General features: G+C 43.9%; 1 protein-coding gene across 1 annotated transcript in view; it reads right to left on the bottom strand.

The window, feature by feature from the left end:
* Nucleotides 1-4,621: 4,621 nt before the first annotated feature.
* Nucleotides 4,622-7,399, bottom strand: part of morf4l1 (mortality factor 4 like 1) — a 215,451-nt gene continuing 212,673 nt past the window's right edge. The window contains exon 14 of the mRNA XM_085968403.1: nucleotides 4,622-5,917. The gene's annotated coding sequence lies outside the window, so the exon portion shown is untranslated. The remainder of the gene's footprint in view (nucleotides 5,918-7,399) is intronic.

Genomic DNA, 7,399 nt, shown 5'->3' with positions numbered 1-7,399 from the left:
ACCCTTTTTGTGTTTCTCCATTAGTCAGCACCAGGGGTACCGCTAGTCAAACTCAGGGTGCTATTAATAGAAAAGATGTTCTGCATGGTTCTCCCGAATGCAGTAATGCACCCTCCCGATAACGGCTGTAATGACACAAGAAATAAATTTGGCTCATGCTGTTTCACCAATACTGGCCGTGATGGCAAATGAGAGCTTAAACATTTCCAGTAGCATAATACAAAGGTACAGTACTGTGGTTGCCTTCACTGGAACGGTGGAATTTGTGGGGATTATTGATTACAATCTGCTCTTTCCATTCTGCGCTTATTTAACATGGACTTCTGGATAACGTAGAATATCAAAACAGCCAACTAATGACATTTCCTGTCTGTGGATCCTCTCCAATATTTACCCTCCCCTTGTTCTGTTGCCGAAGCTGCATGAAAATCACAAAGGAGCCTCCATCTGCGGGGATCTACCTATTGGTTACCAAACATTAAATATTATCCTGGTAAAGTACCTGGAACAACAGCATGATTGATTGTTAACACTTACACTGGCCTCTGCAATACTGATTACAACAATAGAAGCATCATGGAGAGCTGGAATGTGGGCTGCCTGGGAATGGACCACAGAGCCATAGGTGTTTGCAGTACATTCGGCCGACGGTGTCTGTGGACCTGAGCCACACAGACCAGAAAGACCCAGGTCTGCCCGTGGATCTGTGTTGCCTCAGCTGACCTCACCTGGTGCAGTGAGAATTGGCTTCGGTTCCCCTTGCAGGAGGGGGAAAAAAATCAGTCAAGGTCATGCTCCTCCTGATTGCTATCCACCTCCGAGCAACACCAACCTCACACCTAGCACCATCACTACAAGGACCGCAGCAGTTCAAGAAGAAAGCCCACCACCACTTTGTCAGGTCAATGAGTGATGGGCAATAACTGTGCCGCCATCAGCATCACCCACATCCAGGAGCAATTTTTTTTTATACTACTAGTAAGTGGACGTGTATGGGCGTTGGGTAAACATAAACATAGAAGATAGGAGCAGGAGTAGGCCATTCGGCCCCTCGAGCCCGCTCCGCCATTCAATGAGATCATGGCTGATCATCCAAACTCAGTACCCTGTCCCTGCCTTCTCCCCATATCCCTTGATCCCTTTAGCCTTAAGAAATATATCCAACTCTTTCTTGAATATATTTAATGAACTGGCCTCCACCGCCCTCTGTGGCAGAGAATTCCACAGGTTCACCACTCTCTGGGTGAAGAAATTCCTCCTCATTTCAGTCCTAAATGGCTTACCCCTTATCCTTAGACTATGACCCCTGGTTCTGGACTCCCCCGCCATCGGGAACATCCTTCCTGCATCTAGTCTGTCTAGTCCTGTTCGAATTTTATAGGTTTCGATGAGATCCCCTCTCATTCTTCTAAACTCCAGTGAGTATAAACCCAATCGACAGGATTGTGCTTAACTGTGTGGCTTTCCCGTGCTAAAATAGTCTGCCAACACTTGCATACGGTGGGCAGCTACTTGAGCAAGTTACCAGAGGACAGTTGGCAACCAAGGAACGATGTCTCCCACCTGAAACAGCACATCAGGAGAGAAGAGGTGAAAACACAACTGGGATGAGCCCCAAGCTGACGGTGCGACAATGGGGCAAAGGAACATGAACTCTAGACCATGTAGAACATGTGGGCCTTAAGCAGCACTGGAATATTGGCTATAGATGGCTGGTGTGGAGCATAAGTTTAAAAAAAATAGCATGACGTTATCAATGTCGATGTGTGTCTTAGCAAAAACAAATAAGATATTTGACCTGTGGCTTTTAAGTTCCTATAGTAATGGCAGTGGAGCAGGAAACAAATTTAATACAGATCCAGAGTGTTCATGTTTTGGTCCAAAATGTTATACATCAGAATTGTAAGGTCCAAATTTGCAACCATGATTCCCATTTGTCATTTGTCAGGGGAAGGCAGTGAGCGGAGGCCAGAGGGTATCGTTTCCAAGTAAACAGTTGGGATTTTCCAATATACATTGGCACAGGCGAAGTTCCTCACCGCCAAAATGTGCTTGGAGAATTATTCTTCAAGTGCCTCCTCACGGAGAGAAAGAAAAAACCAGTGACAGATCACAAGAGTGGAACGGACAAGGAAGGTCACTTCGCACACCTTCGAGCAGTTCAATCAAACATAGCTTTGTCAAAATTCTGGGAGGTGGACGTGGAACGTCCCATCCGGGAACGTGGAAAGAAAATGGTGCATCTAAAGATAGATGGAAAAATTAATCTAGAAGCTAATAAAATAAAAAATAGTCCGTGTTGTAAAAAAATCAACAATTCTCACAAAACATATTCATTCCGTTCCATTTTTAAAAATCTGATACTTTATACAAAAAACCACCAAAATAACGTAAAATTAAACCAATACACTCTTAGCCAAATAGAAAGCACTGAAATACCATTAACAACCGGTTTCCACAATATCAGTTCACCCGCCCTGTTTCCAATGAGCAGATCCATTTTAAAGTCCTGGATTAGGAGTTAAATGTTCAGCTCCTCTAATGGTTGAGTGAGCTATGCAGCTCAGCAAAGCCTCAGGTTCAATTCCTGGCTTATGCTGAGTGCAGATCACCCCAGTCAAGACTCCTCCAAGACAACTACAATTGGCTCTGCATTGTGGAGGGGGAAATCAGATGGGGTTTTCACACCTGATGGCTTTCCAGGCACCCCTGATGGAAGTGTGTATGTGTGTGTGTCTGTGTGTGTGTGTCTGTGTGTGTGTGTCTGTGTGTGTGTGCGTGTGTGTGTATGCATGTCTATCTGTGCGTGTGTATCTGTATGTGTGTGTGTGTACGTGTGTCTGTATGTGCGTGTGTGTGCATGTCTATCTGTGCGTGTGTATGTGTATGCGTGTATCTGTATGTGTGTGCGTGAATGTCTGTGTGTGAGTGTCTGTGCGTGTCTGTGCATGTGTATCTGTATCTGTGAGTGTCTGTGTGTGTGCGTGTGCGTGTGCGTGTGCGTGTGTCTGTATGTGTGTGCGTGTGTCTGTGTGTGCATGTCTATCTGTGCGTGTGTATCTGTATGTGTGTGCGTGTGTGTGTGTGTGTGTGCGTGTGTCTGTATGTGTGTGTGTGCATGTCTATCTGTGCGTGTGTATGTGTATGCGTGTATCTGTATGTGTGTGCGTGAATGTCTGTGTGTGTCTGTGCGTGTGTATCTGTATCTGTGAGTGTCTGTGTGTGTGCTTGTGTCTGTGTGCGTGTGTGTGTGCGTGTGTCTGTATGTGTGTGCGTGTGTCTGTGTGTGTGCATGTCTATCTGTGCGTGTGTATCTGTATGTGTGTGCGTGCGTGTGTGTGTGTGTGTGTGCATGTGTCTGTATGTGCGTGTGTGTGCATGTCTATCTGTGCGTGTGTATGTGTATGCGTGTATCTGTATGTGTGTGCGTGAATGTCTGTGTGTGAGTGTCTGTGTCTGTGCGTGTCTGTGCGTGTGTATCTGTATCTGTGAGTGTCTGTGTGTGTGAGTGTCTGTGTGTGTGTGTCTGTACCCAGATATCAGATTAGGGCAGACTTGCCTGTGATGCCTCCTGTGATTCACACTCGCTGTCAAAGGCTCACACTTCGGGTGAGGAAGATATGTTGAATATGTGTAACATAGATACTTGCTATTTGTTCACATCAAAGGAGCTAATCACAGCTCTCTTTTACTTTGTAACAGTCCGCGATAGAGAAATGTCAGGAGAGTCTGGAAGCAGATCACCAATCAAAGGATACGGGGATTGGGCGGGAAAGTGAAGTTGAGGTCGAAGATCAGCCATGATCTCATTGAATGGCGGAGCAGGCTCGAGGGGCCGAATGGCCGACTCCTGCTCTTATTTCTTATGTTCTTATGGTCAGATAAGAGAGGATGAATTTTAAAAATCTGAAAATCTGGTAAGAGAATTCAGAAACTGATACTTGTGTGGTAGCAGGCTGGACGAGATTATATTGACTCAAGAACAGGTTGTGGGGGTCATATTGATACAGTAGCAAGCCAACTTGTGCCCAATCTGACCCAGTCTGCATTAATATGACCCCACCAGCCTGTTCCTTTTATTTTCAATATGAGTTTAAATGGGCAGTCAGCCAGGCAGTGAGAGCAATGGTATTGACATTACAATGAAAACACAACACTGCTCATCTCCTTGAAAGGGCAAACTCCAGGAGCTGATGGATATGTATTTGTGACGAGGCTTTGCTGATGCACATAGGCACAAACTTCCTGCCAGATCTTGTGATTGATGAGAAATGCCACATCTGCTACTATTTATCATTAATTGCATTTGGGGATGAAAAAAAAATGTGGTTGAACACTTGTAAACTGAGATTTCATAAACGACAGACCTGAGATTAAATCCAAACTTCAAGCACTTTTTTTTCTCTCCAGATCCTCTAAATTTTTCAATGGAGTCTGACACCAAGAGACCTTTCATGAATAAAAAGCAGCATAGTCTTTCTTCAAGTTCATTTGACAACCCTTTGTTATTTTCTTGCAATCGGACATACTGATACTGTACTGTCCTCCCTACGTGTATGTGTCTGTACGCAGTTAGACAGCCAGCCAAACTCCTTTCAATAACGACATGGGAGTCAGGATGTAGCGTCCAAGCTCCGGTGTTTAATAATGCCACACTTGCATGAGGTCAATGAAACAATACAAATCAGTTGCATTGGGTTGGAGTAAAACTGAGAAAGAAAAAAGAAAGAAATGCACCTTGTTACATACATGAGATATAACTAACATCTAAACATGAATATGCAATGAAACCATTCAACTCACAGGCAATGCTTTCGAAGGCGTAACAATGTAAGATTACAGCAGATTAACTTGCAGCACGCTCCATGCTGATGTGACCTCTTTGTTTGCTATCACTATACTACTTCCTGTTGAGTGACCCTACTGGCCATTTCCATTTACTGCCACCTACTGGCGGCAACAAAACGAAACTCCTGCAATTATAAGGCAGAACAGATACTAAACACCAGGAAATTATATCAATATTTCCCAACTATAAATACTGTACATTCGCACTGCTGGATTAAGCACTGCATTATAATACATTTTAATTCTCATCCTTGTTTTCAAATCCCTCCATGGCCTCGCCCTCCTCTCTATCTCTGTAACCTCCTCCAGCCCCACAACCGTCCGCGATCTCCGCGCTCCTCCAATTCTGGCCTCTTGCGCATCCCCCAATTTCCTTCGCTCCACCATTGGTGGCCGTGCCTTCAGCCGCCCGGGCCCTAAACTCTGGAATTCCCTCCCTAAACCTCTCCGCCTCTCTCTCCTCTCTTTCCTCCTTTAAGATTCTCTACCCCAGAGGGCTGTGGAGGCTGAGTATATTCAAGACAGAGATCAATAGATTTTTGGATATTAAGGGAATAGGAGGATATGGGGATAGGGCAGGAAAGTGGAGTTGAGGTAGAAGATCAGCCATGATCTTATTGAATGGCGGAGCAGGCTCGAGGGGCCGAATGGCCTACTCCTGCTCCTATCTTCTATGTTTCTATGTTTATGTGGCTCGGTGTCAAATTTTGATTGATAATCGTTCCTGTAAAGTGCTTTGGGACGTTTTACTACGTTAAAGGCACTATATAAATACAAGTTGCTGTTGTTATATAAATGCAAGTTGTTGTTGTTGCAATTACAAAACTCATTAATAGATGTCGGCGTGATACTGTGATGCAGAATCGTTGTGAATTTAAGCAGCTCCTGCATTTTCTTCTTGCCAATTTTCTCCCCATTCTTCCCCTCCTGATATGGTTGCATGTGGGCTAGGCTCCCTCTGATACCTCACCCAAGTGGCCATTCTTCAGATGTGAGGCCGGACCATGAAATGTTGGCAGGAAATTCAACCTTGGAGGCCATCACAGCTAACACCGATCGTGTCTTCACCCTGGGTTCGCACAAGCGCAGAAGAAAATGAACAAAGAAAGTTAAACCAGTCCATCCTATTCTAGTAAAACAGGTCTTGTATATTTATTCCATTTCTCTGTCAAACTCAATTATCAGCAAATTTATTCTAAACAAACTTCTTGAAGTTGTTTGGATCATATTCAAATTTGTTCCAGCTCATTGCCTCACATTAAATTTTCTTCCTTTTAGTTGAACGGTACCAGAAAGGAATCAGATTTATCTTTTGCAGCTTCTGACCATTGTCAACCTTTGCAGCCAATCTGACTGTTTTACTTTTAATATTTTAACCACCTTGAATAGCTTACTGTACAGAATTCCACCAGCGCCCACCACCAGCTCTGCAATGCCAGGAAACATTGGCCCAGAAATTCGGGTCGGAGGCTTCCCACGGGTGTAAGCCCTCGACCTGCACTTACCTTGCGCGCCGGCCGTTGAGCTGTGGGCCCAGCGTGGGATTCCGATCCTGGGCCTCCTCCAACTGCCGGCGCGCAGTGCTTGCGTATCCCAGGGGCGCAGTTAGTTCGATGCGTCCCCTGGGATCACGTGGGCCATGGTAGCAGGGAATGCTTCATTCATAAGTTTGACAGGAAGAGCTGTCAAACCTATAAATACTATAAGCCCCAAAACATTACTAAATCTTCAAATAAATTTAAAAAACATCACATTTTTAAAATAAACTATAAATTACATGAAATAACTATTTTAAACAATAATTTAAATTTTTGAAAAAAATAATTTTATTTTCTAACGGGGCTAAAAATAAACTTAGCTTGCTTTAAAGTATTAAAAAATAATAAACCTGTGGGAAAAATGTTTTAATTTTAATTAATTCACCACTTACCTTGTAAAAAGCAGGCCTTGCGACTGCTTTTTACATGTCTAACTCCTGGAAACTTACCCTCCCAGGAAAACCTACGATCAGGAAGGACAGGCAGGAAGGAAGGGGAGGTGGGGTGGCTATGTTAATAAAGGAAGGAATCACTGTAATACAGAGAAATGATATTGGGTCAAAAGATCAGGATAATGAAACAGTTTGGGTGGAGGTAAGGAATAATAAGGGGAAAAAAACACTGGTGGGCGTAGTCTATAGGCCTCCGAACAGTTGCAACTCTGTTGGACGGAGTATCAATCAGGAAATAGTTGAGGCTTGTAATAAGGGAACATCTATAATTATGGGGGATTTTAACTATCATATTAATTGGACAAATCAAATTGGGCAGGGCTGCCTTGAGGGTGAGTTCATTGAGTGTATTAGGGATGGGTTTCTTGAGCAGTATGTAACTGAACCGACCAGGGGGCAAGCAACCTTAGATCTGGTCCTGTGTAACGAGACAGGATTAATTAAAAATGTCCTAGTAAAGGATCCCCTTGGAATGAGTGACCATAACATGGTTGAATTCCATATTCAATTAGAGGGTGAGAAGGTTGGATCTCAAACAAGCGTGCTAAGCTTGAATAAAGG

The sequence above is a fragment of the Somniosus microcephalus genome, chromosome 27 (genome assembly GCF_052327205.1).
Source record: "Somniosus microcephalus isolate GS21.2 chromosome 27, FLI_Smic_1.0, whole genome shotgun sequence".
Classification (NCBI taxonomy): Eukaryota; Metazoa; Chordata; class Chondrichthyes; order Squaliformes; family Somniosidae; genus Somniosus; species Somniosus microcephalus.
This window is presented reverse-complemented; position numbering and strand designations above follow the sequence as displayed.